Source organism: Arachis ipaensis, chromosome B8 (assembly GCF_059453495.1).
Source record: "Arachis ipaensis isolate K30076 ecotype BB chromosome B8, ASM5945349v1, whole genome shotgun sequence".
NCBI lineage: Eukaryota > Viridiplantae > Streptophyta > Magnoliopsida > Fabales > Fabaceae > Arachis > Arachis ipaensis.
In genome coordinates, this window is record NC_142443.1 from 94,384,042 (window position 1) to 94,396,267 (window position 12,226).

Here is a 12,226-nt window from a genome sequence, read left to right on the forward strand (position 1 = left end):
CTTCAAGTTGCCTAAAAGTTTGTACATCTGTCCTCAACTTTATCAATCTTTGAGGGGGGAAAGAACTTGGTCAAAAAACTTGCTAACTAAGTCTTCCATATGGCAATGCTTTTTTTAGGGTGGGACTCCAACCATTGTGCTGCTCTATCTCTAAGAGAGAATGGAAACAAGAGGAGTCTATATGCTTCAGCTGATACTTTATTTGTTTTCACCTTATCACAAATTTGGATAAAGCTTGAAATGTGTTGGTTTGTGTTTTCCTGGTAGCTTCCTCCAAATTGACAATTTTGTTGAACAAGAGTGATCAATTGAGGCTTGAGTTCAAAATTATTTGCATTGATATTTGGGGTCAAAATACTACTCCCACAATTTCCAAAATTAGGAGTAGTATATGATCCTAATGTCTGATTATGATTTCAGGTAAATTTCAAGCGAATTTGGCAGAGTTTTGTGCAACAACGAAGAAAGAATAATAGATGCTATCAACTCTGACCTTCTTGCATTTCAACAAGCATAACTTGAGTTACAGAGGTCTAATTGATGCGGCTTTAATAACGTTGGAAAGCCAACTTCCAGATCTTTCCAACGATATATAATAGTCTATAGTTCTTTTCTGAAATCATTGCCAAATACGGCGCTTAACGTCGAGCCTGGCATTTAGCACCCAAGAGGGACAAAACCAGCGCTAGAAATATCCCCCTGCCGGTGCTGAACGCCCACCCGGCACTGAACGCCAGCAATAGCCTGAATCACTCTTCTTTGGGCCTCCAAGTGGATTTAGCATCTATTAGTGACCACGAGAGTGGCATTTGATTAGGATTAGAGGACATTAAATCACTAAGAGATTAGGGTTTAATCACTTATGGTTTGCCATAGAATGAATCATTCATTGTTAAAATAGTTGGAAAGATGTTTTAATCCAAAAAGATAAACATCTCCCAAGCCTTAACTATTTTCTCATATAATTTACTTTACTATTATTATTTGCTTTCTTATTTTTTGCATTTTATAACCTCAAAACATCACCTTTTGCTTGCCTAACTAAGTAAGTCATTCGACCATTGTTGCTCAGTCCATCAATCCTCGTGGGATCGACCCTCACTCACCTGAGGTATTAATTACTTGGTATGACCCGGTGCACTTGCAGGTTAAGTTGTGCGAGTTCTAATTTCGTGCACCAAGTTTTTGGCGCTGTTGCCGGGGATTGATTATGATTGACAACTATTGGTTGCTTGATTGCTTGGATTAGGCATTTTTAGTTTTTGATTTCTTTTTATTTTTGTTTTACCTTTTAATTTCCAAAAAAAAATTGAGTTTTATTTTAGTTAAAAGTTTTTCCTTAATTTTTGAAATTAAGTTTGGTGTCCCGTAGTAATTTTTCTTTTGAAAATATTTTTAAAAATACTAGTATTTACCATTGTTTAGTTTTCGAAATTTTTTTATCTCTTCTCCTTTATTTTTATTTTTTATTATTCTTTAATTTATTTCTTTTCAAGAAAAAGAATTAAAAAAATTCTGTTCTTTCTTCTTTGCTTTCTTGTTTACCACCTGGTGCGTTTAATTTTGTTTGGTATTTTGTGTTGAGAAAAAATAATGGAGAGTGATCACATGGGTTACTACTCACACACAAGAAGTGATTCATATTATTATGGATGGAGGAGGAACTACTCGGATTTTGGTTGGCAAGGTCACGAGCAAAGAGATGTCAATGTTCCATATTCCATCTATCAAGAACCACCAGCCCCATATTAACACCAAGAACCACCTCCTCTCTATCCATATCAAAAACCTTCATCTTTTGATCTTGCCTGCCAAGAACTGCAGAAAATAACAGATAAAATTTTGCAAAAATTTCCATCCTCACCCCTCTCCTTATTCATACCAAGAGCCATCCTTTTTTTACTCATATCAAGAGCCATCCTCTTTTTACTCATATCAAGAGCCACCATCTCCTTCTTCATATCAAGAATCTTCACCTCCTTATTCATATCAAGAACTGTCAATTCTAGAGCTTGCCATGAAATAATTAAGGACTACTACTCAAAATTGCATACATGATATGAGAATGAGTGTCAAAAATATAGAGAGAGATGTGGAGTTGATTACCAAGCATTGGACACAGGAACAAGCAGACTTCCTACCAAGAGAAGCAATGCAAGATCCTATGAAAGAATGTGAGAAAGTTAATCAAGGGAGTACTTACTCTAGTGAATTGGAGAACTCTCCACCCTCACACATGGAAGACGAGGAAGATGCACGATCAAAGGAGGTTGTAAGGGAGGAAAACAACTATGGGAATTTACACTCCAACAAAGTATAGAATAGGATAGAGGGTGAGTTCTTTGAACCATCAATTCAGGAAGTTCTTGATGACTCCTCCTATCACACAACACCCAAGTCCTGAACTCGGAGTGGTGAAGATAATCAAGGAAAGCACTGAAAAGGGGATTGTGACAAAGGAACACAAAATGATATCCATGAAAAAGAGAATGTAAGCAAGAAGTAATCTAACCCCCTACCCTAACAAGCAAGGAGAATTAAGCTAACAACAATAAAAGAAAGCTTGTTAGGAGGAATTTAAATCTGAGGGCACTAATCTTTTCCTCTTCTCCCTTAGAGTCATTTCTTTTAACCAACTGGAAAAAGAGGAAGAAAATTCAACAATCAAGTGTCAAGTTAATGATGTTAAAGAAGCGCTTGTTGGGAGGCAAGCCAACCATAAGTATCCTTTAGTTTATTTCAGTTTTATCTTAGTTTTATTTTGATTTCTATTTATTCTTTTTTCTTTATTTTCAAAGTTTTTATAGGTTTTCTAATATTTATAATCATGTAAAGTGCTTAGAACAGGAACAGGAAGACTGAGACAGAAGAACAGAACACTATTGAGGATCACTGCTGCGAGAGCTAAACGCCAGGAGGGCATTTAGCGCCAAGAGGGGACCAGAAGTTTGGGCATTTTACAGCCAATTTAGGTGTCCTATTTACCCTCTTGGGGCGTTTCACGTCCATAATGGGTGTTTGACGCCACCAAGGGGTCGTAAAAAAGAAAGAGAGAGTTTTAAATTTAAATTCTTTGTCCCCTTCTATCACTCTTACCTTTTTGTGTACTCATCCGTATGCTCTTCACGTCCCTTCCAAGTTTCAGTCTTCTTTGCTTGAGAATAAGCAAACTTTTAAGTTTTGTGTTGCAGAGCAAGCTCTCAGTTTATATTATCATCAACGACACCAAAGGGAGGTGAATCATCTCCATGGAAGAGCACAGCCTAAAGAGGAAGCAGCAGCCACCATGACTGATGAGGTGGTTAAGTTTTATTATCCCTTACCATATCTCATCTTCTATTTTTCCAGTATTTTTAGCTTATTTCCTATTTTCTAATCTAGCTTTTGCATGATCACTTGTAGGATTTCCTTGCTTTCTAGTTTAGTTCTTTATTTTATTATTTTATGTTTATTTTGAAAGATATCTCATGTAATACTCACTAAGCTTAAATAAAAAATCAAAAGAAAAAGAAGTAGTAAAATGCATGAGATTTGAGTTATATATTATGAGTTGTTCGGATAACTTTGATGTGGTGGCACTATCTTTATTTCTGAATGTATGATCTGAACAGTGCATATTTGATATTGGAGTTGAGAATATTGGTACTTGAGGAATAGGAACTTAGAGAAGTATTATGGATTCTCTGAAACAAGTAAAAGATTGATTCTTGAAGCAAAAGAAATAGCAAAAAGAATTGAAAAGAAAAAAAACATATAAAAGATCCAAGGCTTTGAGTATCAATGGTTAGGAGGGTCAAAACTGATATAAAAGGTCCAAGGCTAAAAAGAGTGTTTTTCCCTAACCATATGCTTCTGGTGTGAAAGTATCAAGTAACCCTTGAGACTGAGCACTTAAAGTCGTGACTCAATGCTGTTACAGAGTATGCCCAAGGCTCTAAGCACCATTGTCTAGGAGAAAAAGCAAGGAAAAATTCGAACCCAAGAGGTTCCCCAGTTAAGGGCTTATGGTGTTTATGTATCAAGTTAAGCTTGAAAACAAAACACTTAGAGTCATGGCTAGGCTCAAGGTGCAAATCACCAGTGAAAAGAAAGAAAAATCTGTGTTAAAGAATTAATTAGAGCCTAAAGAAGAGAATCTATAATATCATCCGAGTTCTAGTTCTGAAGGATGCCAATATTTCCGAGCTTCAAAGGATAGTGAGATTCCAAACCTATTCAGAATTGGAGTGTAATTATCCCCATTCAGTAACTAGATATGAGATTAAATGAACACTCGAGTCTCAGACATTTTCTCTTCTTGGTCCTATATTTTTTTGGTTGCTTGAGGACAAGCAACCATTTAAGTTTGATGTTGTGATGCGTGAGCATCTTATACCCTTTTTGCTAGCATTTTCTAGTTATTTTTGTTAGATTTTATTAAGTTTTATTATATTTTAGTGAAAAAATCCTCTTTGGATGCTATTTTGAGTTGTTTTGGTATTTTTATAATTTTAGGTGAATTTTTGGCAAATTTGGCAGAGTTTTGTGCAACAACAAAGAAACGATAGTAGATGCTGTCAACTCTGACCTTCTTACATTCCAATGAGCATAACTTGAGCCACCGAGGTCCAATTGAAGCAATCTCAATGTTGTTGAAAAGTCAACTTCTAGAGCTTTCCAACGATATATAATAGTTTATACTACACTTCTAGAATCATTGCCAAATCTGGCGCTAAACTTAAAAATTGATACTAGACTCAAACAAAAGACACTATTTTTGAAAATTTTTTTGAAAGGAAAGCAAAAAAATTCGAAATTTTAACAAGAACAAGAATAAAAGACTCAAACAAAGATAAAGATCAATAAAGAAAAACAAAGATTTTTGAAAATTTTTTTGATTTTTTTGAAAAAAAAAAGAAACAAAAGACTCAAACAAAATAGTAAAAAGTACATAATCTAAGCAACAAGATAATCCGGTTGTTTGTCAAATCTGAACAATCCCCGGCAATGGCACAAAAAAATTGGTGCACAAAATTGCCTCCGCAAAATTTGCACAGATAGACCGGCAAGTATACTGAGTCATCCAAGTAATACCTCAGGTGAGTGAGGGTCGATCCCACGGAGATTGTTGGATTGAGCAAGGAGTGGTTACCTTGCAGATCATAGTTAGGTGGATAGAAATTATAATTTGTCACGAAAAATGCATAAAACAAAATAAATGAAGAAAACGTTACTTAGATAGATGAGAAATCAATGGTGATAGAATGGTTGAGGCTTGGGAGATGCTTTGTCTTTGCAGATTAACTTTTTTTACTCTCTACTTCAATAACTTTATGATTCCTTCAATGGTAGCCGTAAGTGATTAACTCATGTCATCTCATCAAGTTAACCTCCTCTACTGCAGCAATCCGCCACGTTGAGATAACTCATGTCCTCTCATCAAGCCAGCTCTAGGTTTCTCACTGTAGCAGAAGATGAAGCTCTAAGCAATCTACTCCCTTCACGATCTTACTAAAGGTGTCACAGACAAGGCAAATCTTCCAGATCATAAAGTGTTGCTTCTCTAACTCTACCTTTAATGCCACAGAGACCTCACGCACCCATAGTCAACAGGATTTCATGCCATACATCCAAAGTTGCTCAGATGCTCTATTGGAATCCGCAATGCAATCTCTAGCTTTAGTTCAAGGGTGATTGTCACGGGTCACCCTCAATTCATAAGATGAAGAGCGAGGTTGCATAAGAGAATAGAATCAGACATATTGAATTAGAACAGTAATATTATTGATCCATGAAACTCAACATAGCTCCTAATCTTATCCATAAGAGGTTAGTGACTCATTCTGTACATAATAGTGTTCGAATGGGCAAAGATCTCTAACAAGGGTGATCTTTTTTCTATATATACTAGTGTAGCAACTAAGGATTATAGAAAATAAGATAAACTAGTCTTGTAGTGCGAAAATCCACTACTAGGGCTCACTTGGTGAGTGTTTGGGCTGAGATTGAGTGTCTCCCATGAGTTAGTACCCCTTAGGGGCGTTGAACACCACTCCTGGGCTCCCTTTTGGGGGTTGGACGCCAGCTGCTCCCCTGTGGGCGCTAGACACCAGGAATAGGGCTGGTGGCTGGCGTTGAACACCAGTTTTGGGCCTTCATTTCCAAACAAAGTATGGACTATTTGTAGTTTTCCATAGCCGTTGAGAGGGCACCATTTGGACTTATGTAGCTCCAAAAAATCTTATTCAAGTGCACGGAGGTCAGATCCTAACAGCATCTGCGGTCCTTTCTCTGCTTCTAAATCAAACTTTTGCTCAAGCTCCTCAATTTCAGCCAGAAAATACCTGAAATCACCATAAAACACACAAACTCAAAGTAGAGTCCAAAAATGTGAATTTTGCACTAAAACGTATGATAACTTAACAAAACTTAAACAAAACATAACAAAAATATATGAAAATAATGACAAAAAGCGTGTAAAATATCCGCTCATCAGGACACCAAACTTAAAATATTGATTGTCTCCAAGAAACCGAAAACAAAGTAGGATAAAAAGAAATTGTAGGATGGTGCATGAAATTGTGATCTCTAATAATGGCGCCAAAAACTTGGTACGCACGATCTTAATCTTAACTCTTTTTCACAACTCCGCACAACTAACCAGCAAGTGCACTGGGTCGTCCAAGTAATAAACCTTACGTGAGTAAGGGTCGATTCCATGGAGATTGTCGGCTTGAAGCAAGCTATGGTCATCCTTGTAAATCTCAGTCAAGCAGATAGGCAGATTCAAATGGTTATAAGGTTTTGATAATTAAAATATAAATAAAATATAAAATAAAATAAAGTTACTTATGTAATTCATTGGTGGGAATTTCAGATAAGCGTCTGGAGATGCTTTGTTGCTTCTGAACTTCTGCTTTCCTACTGCCTTCTTCCAACCATGCGTTACCTCCTTCCATGGCAAGCTGTATGATCCTCTCTGATGAAAACAAATCCATATGCGCTATCACCGCACGGCTAACCATCTGTCAGTTTTCGCTAGCGTCAGAATAGGACCATTGTCCTTTTGCACACTGTCACTTGTGCCCCACATTCGCAGGTTTGAAGCTCGTCACAGTCATTCCTTCCCAGGTTTAGACTTTCCGGATCTCAGGAATGCTGCTAATGGTTCTAGCCTATACCACGAAGACTCTGATCTCACAGAATGGAATGCTCTGTTGTCAGGAGAGGCAATCATGTGTTGTGAACCAGGAGGCCAGGAGATACACACTCAAGCTATTGTAGATAGAATGGAAGTGGTTGTCAGGCACGCGTTCATAAGTGAGAATGATGATGAGTGTCATGGGTCATCACATTCATCAGATTGAAGTATGAGAGTATATCTTAGAGAAGAAGTAGGCGTGAATTGAATAGAAAACAGTAGTAATTGCATTTATTCATGAAGAACAGCAGAGCTGCACACCTTAATCTATGGGGTGTAGAAATTCCACCGTAGAAAATACCTAAGTGAAAGGTCTAGGCATGGCCGTGAGGCCAGCCTCCAAATGTGTACAATGATCCAAAGATGGTAAAAAGACCTAAAGGTGGTCAAAAGACATAAAATAAATCTCTAAAAGTAGTTTCTATACTAAACTAGTAACCTAGGGTTATAGAAAATGAGTAACTAAGTGCAGATAGTGCAGAAATCCACTTCCGGGACCCACTTGGTGTGTGCCTGGGCTGAGCATTGAAATTTTTCGTGCTTAGGCTGTTTCTGGAGTTAAACGCCAGCTTTAGTGCCAGTTTGGGCGTTTAACTCCAATTCTGGTGCCAGTTTGGGCATTTTACGCCATGATGTTTTAGGCTGACTTTGAACGCCAGCTTGGGCCATCAAATCTCAGGTAAAGTGTGGACTATTATATATTTCTGGAAAGCGCAGGATGTCTACTTTCCAACGCAATTGAGAGCGCTCCAATTGGGCTTCTCTAGCTCCAGAAAATTTATTTCGAGTGCAGCAGGGTCAGAATCCAATAGCATCTGCAGTCCTTTTTCAGCCTCTGAATAAGATTTTTGCTCAGGTCCCTCAATTTCAGCCAGAAAATACCTGAAATCATAGAAAAATACACAAACTCATAGTAAAGTCCAGAAATGTGATTTTTGAATAAAAACTAATAAAAATATAATAAAAAGTAATAAAAATATACTAAAAACTATGTAAAAACAATGCACATGGTTAGGGACAGCTTGGTTTAGCCGCTTAGGCCAGGATTTTATTCCTCTGGGGCCCTCCTATCCACTGATGCTCAAAACCTTGGATCCTCTTTACCCTTGCCTTTTGGTTTAAAGGGCTATTGGCTTTTTCTGCTTGCTTTTTCTTTTTTTTTTCGCCATTTTTTTTATATTTTTTTGCAAGCTTTTGTGTTCACTGCTTTTTCTTGCTTCAAGAATCAATTTTATGATTTTTCAGATTATCAATAACATTTCTCCTTTTTCATCATTCTTTCAAGAGCCAACAATTTTAACATTCATAAACAACAAATTCAAAAATATGCACTGTTCAAGCATTCATTTAGAAAACAAAAGGTATTGTCACCACATCAAAATAATTAAACTAATTTCAAGATAGAATTCGAAACCATGTACTTCTTGTTCTTTTGCAATTAAAAATATTTTTCATTTAAGAAAGGTGATGGATTCATAGGACATTCATAGCTTTAAGACAAAGACACTAGACACTAATGATCATGTAATAAAGACACAAACATAGACAAAACATAAAGCATATAATTCAAAAAACAGAAAAATAAGAACAAGGAAATTAAAGAACGGGTCCACCTTAGTGATGGCTCTTTGGTCTTCTCTAATTTCATGGAGGAGGATTGAATGCTCTTGGTGCTCCATCCTTAGTTGTCCCATGTTGGAACTTAATTCTCCTAAGGAGGTGTTGATTTGCTCCCAATAGTTTTGTGGAGAAAAATGCATCCCTTGAGGCATCTCAGGGTTTTCTAGATGAGGAACTTCCTCATTCTCTTGTTGAGGTCCATGAGTGGGCTCTCTTGTTTGCTTCATCCTTCTCTTAGTGATGGGCTTGTCCTCTTCAATGAGGATATCTTCCTCTATGACAATTCCAGCTGAATTGCATAGGTGACAAATGAGATGAGGGAAGGCTAACCTTGCCAAAGAGGAAGACTTGTCCGCCACCTTGTAGAGTTCTAGGGATATGATCTCATGAACTTCTACTTCCTCTCTGTTCATGATACTATGGATCATGATGGCCCGGTCTATTGTGACTTCAGACCGCGGATAAACTTCAACCATCCCCTAGCCACTGGTTTAAGGTCAAGCCTTCATAGTTGAACCAGCTTGCCTCTTGAATCTCTCTTCCATTGAGTGCCTTCCACACAAATGTCCCTAAGGACTTGGTCCAACCTTTGATCAGAGTTGACCCTTCTAGTGAAAGGGTGAGGATCTCCTTGCATCATTGGCAAGTTGAATGCTAATCTCACATTTTCCGGACTAAAATCCAACTAGTTCCCCCGAACTATTGTGAGCCAATTCTTTGGGTTCGGGTTCACACTCTGGTCATGGTTCTTAGTGATCTATGCATTGGCATAGAACTCTTGAACCATTAAGATCCCGACTTGTTGAATGGGGTTGGTGAGGATTTCCCAACCTCTTCTTTGACTTCATGTCAGATCTCCAGATATTCACTATTTTTGAGCTTAAGGGGAACCTCGGGGATCACCTTTTTCTTGGCCATAACTTTATAGAAGTGGTCTTGATGCACTTTTGAGATGAATCTCTCCAACTCCTATGACATGGAGGTAGAAGCAATTGTCTTCCCTTTCCTCTTTCTAGAGGTTTTTCCGGCCTTTGGTGCCATTAGTGGTTACGGAAAACAAAATGCTTTTAGCTTTTCCCACACCAAACTTAGAATGGTTGCTCGTCCTCGAGCAAAAGAAGAAGGAAAGGAGTAGAAGAAGAAGAAATGGAAGAGATGGAGTAGTGGTTTAGGTTCGGCCAAGGGGGTAGTAGTGTGTAAGTTGTGTGAAGATGAAGGTGGTAAGGAGGGGTATTTATAGGTTAAGGGAGAGAGGGTAGCCGTGTATGAGGGGTTGGGTTTTGGGAGGGAAATGGTTTGAATTTGAATGGCGAGGTTGGTGGGGTTTAATGATGGATGGATGTGAGTGGTGAAGAGGTTGTGGGTATGAGGGTAGGATGTGATAGGTGAGGGGTGTTTGGGGAAGAGTGTTATGGAAAGGTGTGAAGAGGAGAGAAGAAAAAGTGGTGTAGGTGGGGTCAACAGATCCTGAGGTGTCAAGGAATTTGAGTCCCTGCACCATTCTGGCGTTCAAACACCAGCTCTACTACCTTTCCTGGCATTAAACGCCAGCTCTGCTACCTTTCCTGGCGTTAAACACCACTCTGCTGCCCATTTCTAGCGTTAAACGCCACTCTGCTGCCCATGTCTAGCATTAAACGCCAACCAGATGCCCATTTCTGGCGTTTAACGCCAGCCTATTCCAGACAGCCCTTTCTGGCGTTAAACGCCTAGAGTGCTGCCCATTCTGGTGTTTAACGCCCAGAATGCTGTCAGGCTGGGCGTTAAACGCCCATTCTGCTATCCTTACTGGCGTTTAAACGCCAATAAGCCCGTCCTCCAGGGTGTGCTGTTTTTAATGCTATTTTTCATTCTATTTTTGATTTTTCAATTGTTTTTGTGACTTCACATGATCATCAACCTAAGGAAAACATAAAATAACAATGGAAGATAAATATGATTAAATAACATTGGGTTGCCTCCCAATATGCGCTTCTTTAATGTCAATAGCTTGACAGTGAGCTCTTGGAGAGCCTCACAGAGATTCAGAGCTTAATGTTGGCCTCCCAACATCAAACTTAGAAGTTGAGTGTAGGGGCTCTGTTTGACTCTGTATTGAGTGAAGCTTTTCATGCTTCCTCTCCATGGTTACAGATGGAGATCCTTGAGCCTTAAATATAAAGTAGTCCTCATTCAATTAAAGGACTAACTCTCCTTTGTCCACATCAATCACAGCTTTTGCTGTGGCTAGGAAGGGTCTTCCAAGGATGATTGATTCATCCTCATCCTTCCCAGTGTCTAGGATTATGAAGTCTTCAGGGATGTAAAAGCCTTCAATCTTCACTAAGACATCCTCTACAAGTCCATAAGCCTAATTTTTTGAATTGTCTGCCATCTCTAGTGAGATTTATGCAGCTTGCACCTCAAGGATCCCTAGTTTCTCTATTACAGAGAGGGGCATGAGGTTTATACTTGATCCCAGGTCACACAGAGCCTTCTCGAAGGTCATGGTGCTTATGGTACAAGGTAGTAAGAACTTTCCAAGATCCTGTTTCTTCTGAGGTAATTTTAGTTGAACCAGATCATTCAGTTCATTGATGAGCAGTGGGGGTTCATCCTCCCATGTCTCATTACCAATTAACTTGGCATTCAGCTTTATGATTGCTCCCAGATATTGAGCAACTTGCTCTTCAACAATATCTTCATCCTCTTCAGAGGAAGAATACTCATCAGAGCTCATGAATGGCAACAGTAAGTTTAGTAAAATCTCTATGGTCTTTATATGAGCCTCAGATTTATTTAGTTCCTCATTAAGGAACTCCTTGGAGGCCAGTGGACGTCCATTGAGGTCTTCCTCACTGGAAATCACTGCCTTTCCCTCCTCTACAGGTTCGGCCATGTGGGACATGTTGATGGCCTTGCACTCTCTCTTTGGATTCTCTTCTGTATTGCTTGGGAGAGTACTGGGAGGGAGTTCAGTAACTTTCTTACTCAGATGACCCACTTGTGCCTCCAAATTTCTAATGGAGGACCTTGCTTTAGTCATGAAACTGAGAGTGGTCTTAGATAGATCAGAGACTACAGTTGCTAAGTCAGAGTGGCTCTGCTTAGAATTCTCTTTCTGTTGCTGAGAAGACGATGGAAAAGGTTTGCTATTGCCAAACCTGTTTCTTCTACCATTATTATTATTGAAGTCTTGATTAGGCTTCTGCTGATCCTTCCATGAGAGATTAGGATGATTCCTCCATGAAAAATTGTAAGTGTTTCCATAGGAATCTCCCATGTAATTCACTTCTTCCATTCCAGGGTTCTCAGGGTCATAGGCTTCTTCTTCAGAGGAAGCTTCCTCAGTACTTCCTGATGTAGCTTACATTCCAGACAGACTCTGAGAAATCATATTGACTTGCTGAGTCAATATTTTATTCTGAGCCAATATTGCATTCAGAG